This window comes from Bombus vancouverensis, chromosome 10 (assembly GCF_051014615.1).
Source record: "Bombus vancouverensis nearcticus chromosome 10, iyBomVanc1_principal, whole genome shotgun sequence".
Lineage (NCBI taxonomy): Eukaryota > Metazoa > Arthropoda > Insecta > Hymenoptera > Apidae > Bombus > Bombus vancouverensis.
Window position 1 is genome coordinate 6,383,615 of NC_134920.1, and position 13,987 is coordinate 6,397,601.

Here is a 13,987-nt window from a genome sequence, read left to right on the forward strand (position 1 = left end):
AATTTCCTGTATTTTTATAATTCTTTGTCCTTTTCTTTTGAGTTTTCTAATCGAATTTTATAAAATTTCGATAGTAACGATATCATCGATTATTTGAAACTTATCTCACAGAGCAAACGCGTTACTTATGAGATGACACGATATTTCGAATCTGAATTTTCTCGAGAATGAAGCTTCCAAAGTAGCTTGACACGATATTTCGAATCTGAATTTTCTCGAGAATGAACCTTCCAATGTAACTTTGTTATTTCTGATTTTCGTCTTATTTCGAACCATAGAATCTCATTGACCCCGTTTGTACTACGAATTATAGACCACCGTGTATATATGTTGTACGTGATGTTAATGCACGCTCACGTTACTGTGTGAACACCGGTTTGACCGTGGTTGAACTCTGTCGCGAACTACCGCGTCTCTGGATTCCACTTGCAAGGAGATATTGTCTCGCGACGTGTGTCAGCGTGTCGTTGCCTACCCACGCCTCGCTGTGACTCGATAAAATTATCCCGTTGACGAGTTACGTTAACGAGCGAGACGCGATACCGTGGATGGCGGTAATTCGGCGAGACGTTAGGGCTGCTTCAGACTGGCGTCGGTTTAAAGTGACGCCTGTGGGCTGGTTTTTGGCGTGTTTAGGGCTAAGAACATGATTACGGGTTAAAGTTAAGATGATAGTCGGCAAGACGAGATAATTGCTCAGGAGATGTTAGTTTTAGAAATACCTTCTGGGGTTCAGGTAGTTTCCGATTTGTTGTTTAACACTAGAACTACCACACCAGTCAAAATGACTGTTCCTACAATTTTATAAATGTGCCAACCCTCGTTTAGAGATCATGGTCGCAGATGGATTAATAATACCAAAAATATACTACATAACATGGAATTCCTTCTGTAAGAAAGTAATAAATCAATAAATATAAATATATTCTATTATTAAATATTTTTTAAAGACCAATCATTTTGACTGGTTTTGGTAGAAATAGCTTCGTATTAATTAACTACCGGTAGTTTTAGTGTTATTATTCTATTTATATATATTTGTTGATTAATATTCTCATTAATTCTTTGAGATGTATGTACTATTGAACTAAATCTGGAATATTGTAATAGGCGGTTGTGCATTCATGTCTGGTTTAGTTATTACAAAAAAAGCAGGATAATATAATATATAATTTTCACAGTTGATAAGTTCAAACTGAGAGCTGTTTCAAAAGCTAGTTGTTTCAGGCTTCATTAACAGGACACGAGTTATAATATTTCTTCTGAAGTACTTACGCGCGTTATATCTTTATCGCCAAGATTTCTTGTGTTTCTGACAACGGATACAACAAATAAAAGTACAATAACACAAGTAGAAGAATATTATAATCACATTGCGAACGTTCGTTCTAAATTAAAATTTCATGCATACTTGAGAGAATAATGAAGAGTGGGATCCCCTTTAAAAAGTTGACATCAAAGTATTATAGCATTAAATTCCACGTAAAAGAGAAAATCATCTTCATTGCCATCGAATCGTTAGGGAAATATGAAAATTGCTGTCGATTCGTTCGATCAGTCGCATCAAAGAAGTATCAAAAAGCTTGGAAGACCTCATTGCAGCTGTTCGTCCATTAGAAATTGAAAATGGAGAAAAAATTCCAGGACCTGCTTTCGTATTCACCGTGCTCTCTTTTTGCTCGTTCGATCGCCAACGACTCGTTAGGCGTGAAAGACGAAAAACGGCATATTGATCGACGTGGTATGTTAACTCGTCGACTGACTCTCGCAATTGAGTCTTTGAGAAGTTAAAGTGATCAACTATATCGTTTAATTAACGTCGAATTTCTCTAAAGGTTACTAAGGCTCATTCCTATAAGTTTGTTTTTGTTGAAATGATTTTTCAAATAATTTCAAAATTTTCTCGTTCACTGACAATATTTCTTTTATTTAACGGGAACCGCATATGTGGCGAAATATTAATATCATTTACTAATGAAATTTCTATTAAGAAGATTCTATGCGAATCCTGTTGAAAATTATGTTCTCTCAAAGATCAGGATTCACGTAAATCCAAGCGATTCTTTCATCAGCAATCGGGAAACGTAGGAAGCACGTCGGAACGTAAAAAATTCGATGGCGAATTAATCTCTTCCTATACTCTCCTCGTTTCGCCAACCAATCTCCTATTCGCCAAAGCCGAAAAAGAAACAAACAATCGAAGCATCGAAACAATGCAAAATCCACATCGCATTGATCGAAATCTCCTGTGAAACAAAAGGTTAAAAAAAATCAAGGAAGAGGAACTCGATGAACTGACTCCGGTGCAGTCGAAAAAGCGTTAATGGGTTAAACTAATTTCACGCGCCATTTCGATCGTTGGAAAACAAACGGGCATCGTTAAAACAAACCATGTCCAACTTCCACCAAAAAAAAGACAAAAAAAAAATAGAGAACCGTAACGAAGAAAAAAGTAAAAGCAATAAAAAAAAAAAAAGAAAATTCGGAAAACAGAAAACCGGAACAGAATACAAGATCTCAATTCGCTGTACACGAGAAACAACTTGTTCGATTCTTTCTTTTTTCCATCGAACGACGACCACGTTGGTGCGTTACGCGTTACCCTATCGCGATTTGAATCGGTGTTCGAGTTTAATCGAACGCGTGTATAGGGTTTCCGGCTTCGATATAGCTTGCAAGCTTCGGGAAATTTTCAACTGACCTGCCGGGGGATTGACTTGGCGTTTCGGTATCGGCGAATAATTCGCGATCGATCTACGGGGCGAAACGAACGGAGCTACCTCGTCAAATTTTTCCCGCCGCTCGAAATTTCCAATTAAACGCGCTCGAACGCTCCCGCTGCGCTGGCTGCTGGCCTCTCCGGGGGTTAGTTCACGCGAAATTCACGGAATGCATAAACGGCGACGCGTCGATTTCCGTTCAGGCGATCGGTCCCGCGGCGTTTCCTACGACCGGCACAATCGCAAGCCGAAAGAATTTCGATTTTCCACCACGGTTTTCGCACTCGTGATTGTACTACCGTTTCAATTAGTCTTTCACGGTTGCGATTTTGGCGCCTGAAATATACCATAAATTTTTAGCGACCGATGTGCAACGCCAATTGTCTTCTCATGATTATGAGATCATTTCAGGGCGTTTGCGCAAATTTTTTCTTCATTTTTGTGACTCATGTTTTTAGTTATCGAGCGACTTGAGACGATACGGTTTTATATTGGGCTGGCAACTAAGTGATTGCGGATTTCGTCAAACCACCTAATGACGAAATACGCAACCACTTAGTTGCCAATCCAATATTTCTATTGTTGATTTTCTTAGGTCAGGCTTTCGTTCGAATTTGAAAGCGTCGTTTCGTGAAGATCGAAGATCAGGTTATTTTATCGTTTGTAGAATTTGATTGCTTTTATTATCAATAGATCGTGAATTTTTCTGCATCTTTTTGCAGTTTATATTGTTAGATATAGATGCAACATTGGAAGATTACATTTTCTAATATGTACCTAAATATTCTTTGCATATTTAATTAAATAATATGAAGAAAATGCATAAGTATATGTAATGATGATTCCATCTCGTTCTACAATTATTTCTGAAACATCGTGCCGAAGAACGGAGAAAATCAGCTTGGGGTACAAACACTATTTCATTATCTTACAGGACCTCGAACGTTGTCTTGGAAATGTATAAATTCGCCACTTTGCTCAATTACAGATGGAATAATCTTAAAATCCAATTAGGAGCGAGTCGCGTTTTCAAGAAAATTTGAATTTCCATAATTTATAAACTCACCTTGATAATAATTTGCACGAATATCACAAAGCAGGTAGAATAAAAGTAAATGTAGGAAGAAATCTACTTTTTACTAGAATAGCCATATGTATGTATAAAGTTTGTCAAAGGAAATCAATTTAAGATTCTCTTATCTAGGAAAATTTTCTAATCATAGTCTGTCAGAAAAAAATTATTATTGACTTTATTAACGATAAAAAACGAATGTATAATTAAAAAATTCAGTATACCCACGTACATCTAGTAAAATAATCGCAAATTTTCTCGGCGGACTATTCAATTTGTTCATACGATTTTCCCGCATTTAGCAAATTCTTGGAACCGCGAGAGACGACACGCGATGAGAGTGTTTTTGAAAAATTCGTTGATTCAACGGTCCATATCGAAAATTGAATGAAATCAAGTCCCGTCGGATAGTTTGTAAGCGATCTAGTGAAACGGAGCGACCGCAATTTTGCGATCGGGTAACAATTCAATTAAATTCGAGGGAGCCAGGTCGCCGCCGCCGCTGCCACTTCCGCCACGGGACACATCCGGAAAATTTCGTCGATGCAAAATTTGTCGAGCCGGCTCGGTATAAATGTGCACGCGATCTCGCGACGTGTTTCGAATCGATCATCGTCGATCGGCCGAATTAAATGAATGCTGCACGTTATTTTAATTCAAACGGTAATTCCTTAATGTAATTACACGATCCCGATGATCGATCGGCCTTTGTTTAGTGGAACGATAACTGATTCCGTGTTTGCTTCTTTTGTACCGTTGTAAATTGCCTTTCGATTGGAATTTCAAATGACATTATCTCTGTCTGTAATTTCTTTTTCCATTTTACTCGTATTTACCGTTGCTTACGCTTTCAGAAGAATATGTGTCGTATACGTTTCTTTTATACTGTTACGCGTAATTGATTCTCGATTGAAGGTTCACTATATCGTCTTGTGTATTTGTAATGCTATAATTCGAATCCTATTAAATTTTGGTTACAATTTCAATATGTTGTTACGTGTATTTGTCATTTGCTACGTGTCATTTATACTTTCAGTCGTATTGGTTTTTCATTACGCATTCGAAAGAATAATCTGCATATTTATATTTGTTTATTCGCACGTTTCTTCCTTATTCTATATGAATTACTTTACGATTGGAATTTCGGTATATATATATATGTAATTTTATTGTAGGTATTATTATGTGTATTTTAAAAGTTCGTCTAATTAGGTATTAATCACTCGCGCTGGCAACTTTGACTAGCGTCACTCGAAACGAGAAGGCTCGCAAGAAACTTACACAAAGAATTTTACACAGACGTGAACACTAATTTATTAAACACTTGATTCTTTCAATTAGGACGTTAAAATTCATAAAGCAAAAGAAGAATTTATCTTATCTATATTCGTATCCCTCTAATTATCTTCAAACTTTTTTAATTTGCAAGTTTCATCTTGAAATCATAACGATTTTCCGAAAGTCTTCTGTTAGCATTTTATTTAACATTTGTAAAGCTGTGACATTTCATCCTATTTGTATTTTTATTTTTATTCCAAAAATCTGTGAATATTGTCATATTTTGCTTTCATTTTCTATGTCTCCATATCCATTCTTTAAATGTAAGATTAATTTCACAATCCTCATTGCCACTTTCTTCCTCATCGTCAGACATCATTCTACACCGCTTCCGTAATGGGAAAACAATTTCATTGCAATCGCTATCGTTATCTCCGCTATCTATTGCAAGTAGTCGTTTTCTTTTGATACTTGTCGAAATAATATCACTAGGTTCGCTGTCGCTTTTTATTCTACGATATAGGTTGAAATTATTAAAATAAACGAAATTTATTGCTTGATTTGCTTGCGTTATAAAAAAATATATTGCAACTATATCGATGACTCCAGGGAACCAGGTGCAATTTGAAACTGTACCTCGACAAATAATCTCAGTCGACGTTGTTTTTATTTCTGCGACAACCGCTTACCAACGTGTGGGACACGAGTTGGCGAATTTGAAACGAAAATATTTCGTCTTTGCCGCGCTAATGGTTAACTGAAATTTCATTTGAATAAATGGAAATCAGACGAAAGAAGCTCTGCTATAGAAGATACGATGGCGCAAAAAATTCTATCTAAAATACCTGCCAACTATAAAAACTCTATTTCCGTCTAAAATGATAGAGTTCAATAACAAGATTCGAACTGGGCGAAGTATCACTGAACGATCACTAATTCGCTACGAGCTATAAGCGATAAAAATCCTATTCCAATAATTCTCGTATCGTTACCCCGACCGTCGTATTATTCAGATGAAAACTGTTTCGTTCCATTGCTGACATCGTTTCGAAGATAAAGATCCAATCGCCTCTCCAATGTTCCCTCCCACTTTCCAGCCATAATAATCGATAATCATAGGCGAATTAGGTCATCGTACCAGGGAAATCTCGACTGAACAGAGACGTCCCAGGCAAATTTCGACGAGAGCGCCCGATTTAAGGCTCCCGTGGGAATCGTGTCGCGTTTAATTGCAGCTTTTTAACGGAGGAATGTCGGCAGCTCGATTGTCGCTTCTGATAAGGATATCGTTGAAACAGAGTTTCGGGAAAACGTTCAGAGCTCTGACCGAACGGTAAACGACTCGTTTCACACGAACCCGAACGAAACTCGCTCGAAGCGAGTATTAATCGTCCCGTTTCGTAGTTCGCGTGCCTTCAACAATATCAATTCGAGCGAATTGACGCGTATTAGAAAATGTTTATAGGACGTAATCATGGTATAATCAGTCAGGCAACGATTCTATGTGAAAATATAAGTGGAAAATAAAGAGTAAGATTTTTTCATATGGCGTTGTTTTCGATAAAATTTCAATTGAAAATTTGTTTAGCGAGTGTGAATTTGGCTAGTTGAAATGTATGTGTGTGCGAAAATAAGTTAAAAATGTAGAAAAAATTTTTTTAAGAAAATAGACTTTGAACATGTTTTGTTAAGAATTGACTTGGTAAACGTATATTGGATACAATTTTTTTGAAAACAAAGAGTCCCATGGGAATGTTTTATCTTGTATTTTCAACATATTTCTCTACATTGAACGGCGATCTTGTCGACTGTACTATGATTATTAAGATAACTTGCGTAGACATAGTTGGACGTTGGTTTCGATTGTTTATAATTGTCGTCTTTTACCGTGAATTTTCACCGTGACATTCGATGGAAGAGATCTCGCGTTACGTTTCATTATTGTTTTTCTCTCTCTTCTCCCTTTTTTCCAATATCGAGATGAAAATGTGCAGATTGTTTCTGAAAGGTCCTCCGAAGCTCTTTGGAGGACACTACATCGTGTCACGCTCGAACGTTTTTGATATAAGCGATGGAAATGGAATAAAAATCGCGATACGCAATCGCTCTGGGTGTCAGAACGCCGTTGCTCCGAAGAGGTTCGAGTTTGCATACGGAGGTACTCCGGCGGTAATTTTTGGAAAAATCTAGTAGCTGAATCTTTTATCAATTTTGTGAGGTAATTTATAAAAAGAAAAATTTATTCTTAATAATATTCATTTTTCTATTGCATCAAGATTTACCGGTAGAAACCCTTTACCGCACAGACGAAAAGATACGATCGTACAGTGTCGTTGTATGATAATAAAAATACAAGTACGTTCCTTTTGAAACTAGCACGCGAAAAAAAAAAGAATTCACAGATTCGTAGAATTTATTGACATTAAAAATATACGATTGTCGCAGGTAAACTAGCCATAGGGAAACCAATGCTCTCTCGGACGTAATAGGCAGCATAATGTGCATTGACACTGACTAAAATGCGATTAGAAATCCAAAAGAAGATACAATCTCGCAACAGAAACAAATACATGTTATACCTAAGAGCCATAGTTTCTCGAATACAGTGGCGTCCAAATATTAATAACAATTACTATATTTTGGATATTTTATGCATACTATGTATATATCAATCATCTATCTATCTATATCTATCGACCATCCATGTACATCATTTTACATTTAAACTTTCCATAAATGCATAAAAATCTATAGTCTACTCATAATGTAATACGAACGTACGTAAACATACTTATACCATCCGCCAAGAATAGTTTAGAGTCGACCGGAAACAACGAGAAGCTTGGAAGGCGTTCGAGTTGCGGACTCCGGTACGAGCCACGTAGAACAGATTCCTTGGAAAGTTGCGGGCAACGACGCGTTCCCGTTTAATATCCAGCAAACCGTCCGAGTTCCGATCGGAATTTCGTGTCGGAAAGTTTCACGCGTGACTTCGCGAAACGATCGGAAGCGTTCGACTTTGCACGCTAATACCGACCGCCATATACCTCCAACTTATCTTTTGATCGTTCTGTGAAATTTCCTTCTGGATATCAAACGATCCGCCTCCTTCTTCGTCTATCGATCTTCTTACGATCGAACTGTCAACGAGAATTCGCCGAACAGATCCTTTGATAAAGGGATTCGGAGGATTCTTGACGAAATTCGAAGATCGTCGCGGAAAGGAGAAAGGATCTTTTCTCGGGAATTCTTCCCGAGGTTTTAGGAGGTTAAACGCTCGATAACAGATCGTCGAAAGGATATCTCGTTGAGTCAAGCAGATGACGCGGAAATAGGCAATATTTAAATAGCATTCTTTGTGGACGTCTCCTTACGAAGCCTTCTTTTTACACGATTTTTTGAATAGCCCTTTTTCTATTTTTCTTTCTTTTTTTTTTGCAGCATCACGAGATCTTTGTCCGTGAAGTTTTGCTTTCCCATTTAGGCTATTTTTCAAGTTCTTCTTTTGTGGAGGTTTCTTCGTTTTTTAAGCCTATTTTTTTAACGGTGTACCTATGTTTACTTTTGGAGAACGACGGAGCTTTTTCCTCCGTAGAGTTTCATTTTTTGCGTTTAGAAAATTGTAGCTTTGTTTCGCGAAGATTCTGTCTGGTCTATTTTGTATTTGTTCTTAGAAAACGAAACTTTTTCCGTGAAGCTTCCTCTTTTTTCACGTGATTTTTTGAACAATGCTTTTGGTGTCTATTTTTGGAGAATGATGAAACCTTTTCCTATAAAGCGTCGTTTTTCGTTCTACATAGGTCGTTTTTTGTTTTTAGAGGATGATGGAACTTGTTTTGTTAAGCTTCGTTCGTTTATTTACGACATATTTTGAATAGTGTCTTTTTATTTTTATTGATAAAAGAGTAGAATCTTTTTACGAAGAATATTCCTTTAAGTGATTTCTTGAATAGAATGATAATTGCGTAGCAAATAATCGGATCTAATATATCCTTCTAAATATTTTTGAATAGTATATTTTTGCGGATATTTTCCGAGGAAAAGTAAAACCGTTTGATGAAATATATCGTTGTATCCACGACATCTTTAAGATATTTCTTCGTAAATATTGCATTAGCAGAAGATAAAATATTTCTGCATAATGTTTTTATGATTTTTATACGACGTTTATTACGAATACATTTTTGAAAATAATTGCAAAAAGCTCATCTCAACATGATATTACACAAGTTCGAGCAGGTTTCACGAACGTACTAACAGAAATAGCGTAGTTCTTTCTTTATTCCTTTCCAATAAACGTCGAACGACTTGCCATAACTTTTACCAACCAGACAACAATAAAAACAGAAAATTCGATAGAATCGAGAATGAAATGTGATTTTTGATTCGGCTGTAAATAAAGTTCCGTTGTAAATAGATGTACGCCTGATTAAATTTTTACCGAGAAGCTTACCCGGTTTTTTCCTGCGAAAAACGCTAAAAACTTTGCAGATTCCTTTACAATGCGTAAAAACATGTTCGATCGAATTTGCAAAACATCGTGCAATTCGTATCAAATGCGTTTGCCATTTTCTGGCTTTGCGAAACGTCACGCATTTTATCATTCGATTCATTCCCAATTCGTTCACGTTCAATTCAATCGTTACCATATTTTTTATTAACATAATTAAAGAAATGAAAGAGAAACAGGAAATTCGATGGAACCGAGGATGAAGTGTGGCTATTGATTCGGGTGCAAATGAAGTTCCCTTGTAAATAGATCTACGCCTGATTAAATTTCTACCGGAACGCTTCCCAGGTCCCCTGGGAAAAAACACTACAAACTGTGCAGATTCGTTTACAAGCCGCAATAATATGTTCGATCGAATTTACAAAACATCGTGCAATTCCTATCAAATGTGAAATCCGTTTGCCATTTTCTGGCTTTTCGAAATGTCACGCTTTTTATCGAATTGTTCCTCTTATAAATGTTATGTAGAGTTTCAGATATTTTCGATCAGTCAAATGGAAATACGTTTGATAGCTACACGCGGTTTCGCAAATATGCATAGTATTTGCAAAGTTGCTCGAGGCTTGACTAAATATTTTTTATTCGGTTGGCTCCATACCAAAAACGCGCAAGTTCTCCGGGCAATTCTTTTTTTTTTCGAAATTATTCCCTGGATGATTCCGAATCGGATCGCGGTCGATCGTTCTGCTTTTTGGAAATACGTTGTTCGTGCGTTTCAATTTTTCGGTGTGGCTGAAATGTGACAAAGCTACCGACGTAAATAAAACCACCGTTTTCTACGTTCGAAGATTTTTCATTCGTTAGTTTATAGTTATATTATATTATAGTTACAGCAACAATAAGTAATTGTCAAGTAATTAAATAATAATAGAAATGTATCGAAACTAGAGTAGACGCGCGAGAAACTTCAGTTAATTCGAACTTTCAACTTAGGAAACGTACGCAAAACGTAAATTTTCGTGTTGGTTTACTGAAAGGAGCGACGCGGCATCGCGTTCTTCGTGGTGTTCTTAGCGGTTATGCAGGGAAGATCGGTTGCAATGGAGTCACATGGCGGGCATCCCACTCGCACGGAATCTGCCTGAAGCCACTCCAAACACGCGGCTGCACGCGCGTTCTCCGAATCTGTCGGAGAGTCAGCGTGAACGTCCAGAAAATTTGCGTGTTACGCGAAGCTGCCACGCGAGAAATGTAAACATTAAAGCGTACGTGATGAAAGAAGGGGTTCGTGTAACTTGGCTTGTTCCTTTAACGTCAGACACAGCTGGCAAACTTTCGTGTTCATAATGGATTTCAGATTAATTTCCGCGTATTTCAATGTTTGGATTAAATTGCAGTAATAATAGTATTGAATCAGATTGTTTAAACGCTCGTAGTATATTTCATGTTTGGATTAAATTGTAGTAATCATGGTATTCAATGTGACGATTTAAATGGTCGTAGTGTGTTTCGTGTTTGGATTACATTGTAATAATCGTAGTATGAAATGTGATTGTTTAAATGCCCGTATCGCAATTTCTATTATTCTCTGTTATTAAAAATAATACCCGTAACGAATATAATGATCTTTCTGTTCTGCTCATTTTTCTATTTGAAGGTTAATTAATTCGCGAATAATACATCCCGGAGCTACTAAAACGTTACGACAATGAATTTCTCCAGGAAATCAATAATTCGTCGTTTTCAGGATAATTAGGAGGAACGTTCACTCCATTAGAATGGAGTTTCGTAAAGTCCATTGTGATAACTAGTTATTAATGCGGGCATTTCGATTCCCTCGGCCTCGCCTTCGTGGGATGTAACTGACAGCAACAATCGTTATTCGAAGGAAATTTTGGCGAATGTTAGTCGAATGGTTGGCACGTGACTCGATTGCGATTAGAGAGTTTGAATGACTGTCGAACGCACGCGTATACGACTGCGAGACCGTAAAAGCTTCGCGAATCCAGCCACCGTTTGCGATTTTCCTTCCTTTTTTAGAAACGAAACTTTTCCACCATTTTATCGTCAACGGTCTGTTATACTATTTTTCAGATAGAAAATTTGATCTAATTTTATGATGAATATATTTCACATTTTTACGAAAATTATTCCAACTCTAGATTTAAAGATAGAAAACTGATTTTCTATCTTTTTAAATAAAGGCAAATCTTCATCTTTCAATTTTATGTTCTTTAAGGATGAAATATTTCGATAAAATTGCAGCCAGATATCCTGACTTCGTTTTAAAATTCTTTTCCTATAATTTGGTTATTTCTATTACAAATACGTCCGTTTCAAACAATTGCAAATTTCAACAGTTTCAACTTTAAAAGCGCCCATATCTTCTTTCACGATTTTCCAATCGAAAACATATCGAAGAACACAAAGAAATGAAACAGGAACAAAACAAAAATTCGAAAATTTCGATTGCTTTCAACGTTTTCAAATTGCAAACCCTTTGATATTTTCTACTATAGCTCCCTACGCGTAAATATTTTTCAAGATACGAGGCAATACAACAAAATATCACGAAATAAAGATAGAAGCGAAACAAAAATTCAAAAACTTTCCACTATTTCTCACGTTTCCGTAACTTAGAAATCCGAGCATCCTCTTGCCCGCTAATCCATCCAAATATGACAAATAGAACGCTGTTAAAATACAAAAAGACTAAAAGCTAAACTAAAAAGCCAAGAACTGGCGTTCTCGAAGTTATCAAATCCAACGATCACAATATCTTTTCTTTAACTGCGGAAGATACATTATCTTGCACAAAGAAGCGTGATTGAACAGTAGAGAAGAATTGAACGTAACTTGAAAGAAGTTTAATCGTTCCCAACGGCTTCAAATTTATAAAACAACCAATATCCTCCTTCTCCTTCTTCCACCTGGCGATAGACCGCGAAGAGAAGAAACAGCACGCTGGAAGAAGAGGATGAAAATAACGTCATCCATTTTGCCGAAAAGTAATTACACGGTGGCCGGATTAAAAATGAAAGGGACAGCTCTAGCCTCGGAAATATTGCAGCCGTGCGGACGAAATCGTCGCGCGTTTCTAGGACGAATCCCGCCGGACTGCCTCGAGAAATGAACGAAGAAAGTGAAAGGAGGAAGCAAACGAAAGTGAAAGGAATAAATAGAAAGAAGGTAAGAGAGGGCATGAGGAAGGTGAAAGAAAAAGGTAGGGTGGAAGAAAGCTGCGGTCCAGCAGCCACGTTCGTAACGTTTTTCGTCCGGGTCCACGGGTTCTCTTATTTCGCCGTTGCCCTCGAAATGGCCAAGGCATCGGTATCGAGTCGGGCAACGCGCCAAATCACACCCCGGGGAAGATAAAAACGAGCGACGAGAGAAGAAGGGTTTGGGAATTATTGGGAGTGCCGGAGGCTCGGTGGAGAAGGCGCGAAAGGGGGAATCTTTTTTATATTCTTGCTCGGGCTTTTGTCTGGGCGAAGCCCCGAAAAAAATCGACCGGGACGTGCCGCGAATACGGTATCCACCATTCGATTATCGTATCCGGCGGCCATTCGAATTTCGAGCAAACCTTTTTCCGTCGTCTCTTTTTTTATTGTCCTTTTTCTTCCTTTCGTTTTAATGTCTTTTCGTTGCACGTAATTAACGGAGGAAGATATAATTAGAAGATTCGTTGGAAGGTATGGAATATGGTGATCAGGCAATGGGGTTTGATAACTAATTATATGATAATTGATCGATAGGGCTTGTTGAAACCACGTGATTTCCTTCTATTTCGATCTTTTGTATTGCATTGTGATTACAGAAGGAGGATTTCGAAGTACCTTCCAAATGGTAATTAAAGGATAATGAGATGGTAATTAGGTAACGACGGGGGTTAAGACGATGTTCTTTCTTTCGCTATGTTCTACTTTGACTTCTTTCATTGTGTAATTGATACAACGTGATGATATAAATCGAAGAACTCGTTGTAGAAGATATCGTTAAAATTGCCTGTGTTTTTTACCATTTAAGTAAAGTTATATTACACAGACTGTTACGAAACGGCGACTAAATACTGTGAATGGAACAAAGAGCATGAGAAAATTTCAGTTTCCTTCAATTTCGAAATAACGAACAAGCCCTGTTCTTCCAGCAAAATTCCACTTTTAATCGGAGATAGCTTTCAATGCTTTTCCCATGGCTAAATACACTATACGGCAAGTAGCGAGCAAGAAGATAAGAGTACCAACAAGAATACAGGATAAGTTTTCAAAGACAAGATTACGAGGCTTCGAACGAGTCGTAGAAAATATAGAAGGTTAGCGGAACGAGCTCTTTTCACGGTAGACGATTGCAGGGCGTAAAATTATATCGGGCTATTTCTAAGAGTATCGTCCAATAGAGGGGAATAACCGATAATCCTTGGGTCGAATCCCGTACCGAGCTTACCACTGTATAATTGCCCGGCCCGGA

At 37.4% G+C, this 13,987-nt stretch overlaps 1 protein-coding gene across 5 annotated transcripts in view; it reads right to left on the reverse strand.

The window, feature by feature from the left end:
- PH4alphaEFB (prolyl 4-hydroxylase subunit alpha-1) overlaps positions 1-13,987 on the reverse strand; it is a 378,836-nt gene that overhangs the window by 41,911 nt on the left and 322,938 nt on the right. The window lies entirely within an intron of this gene.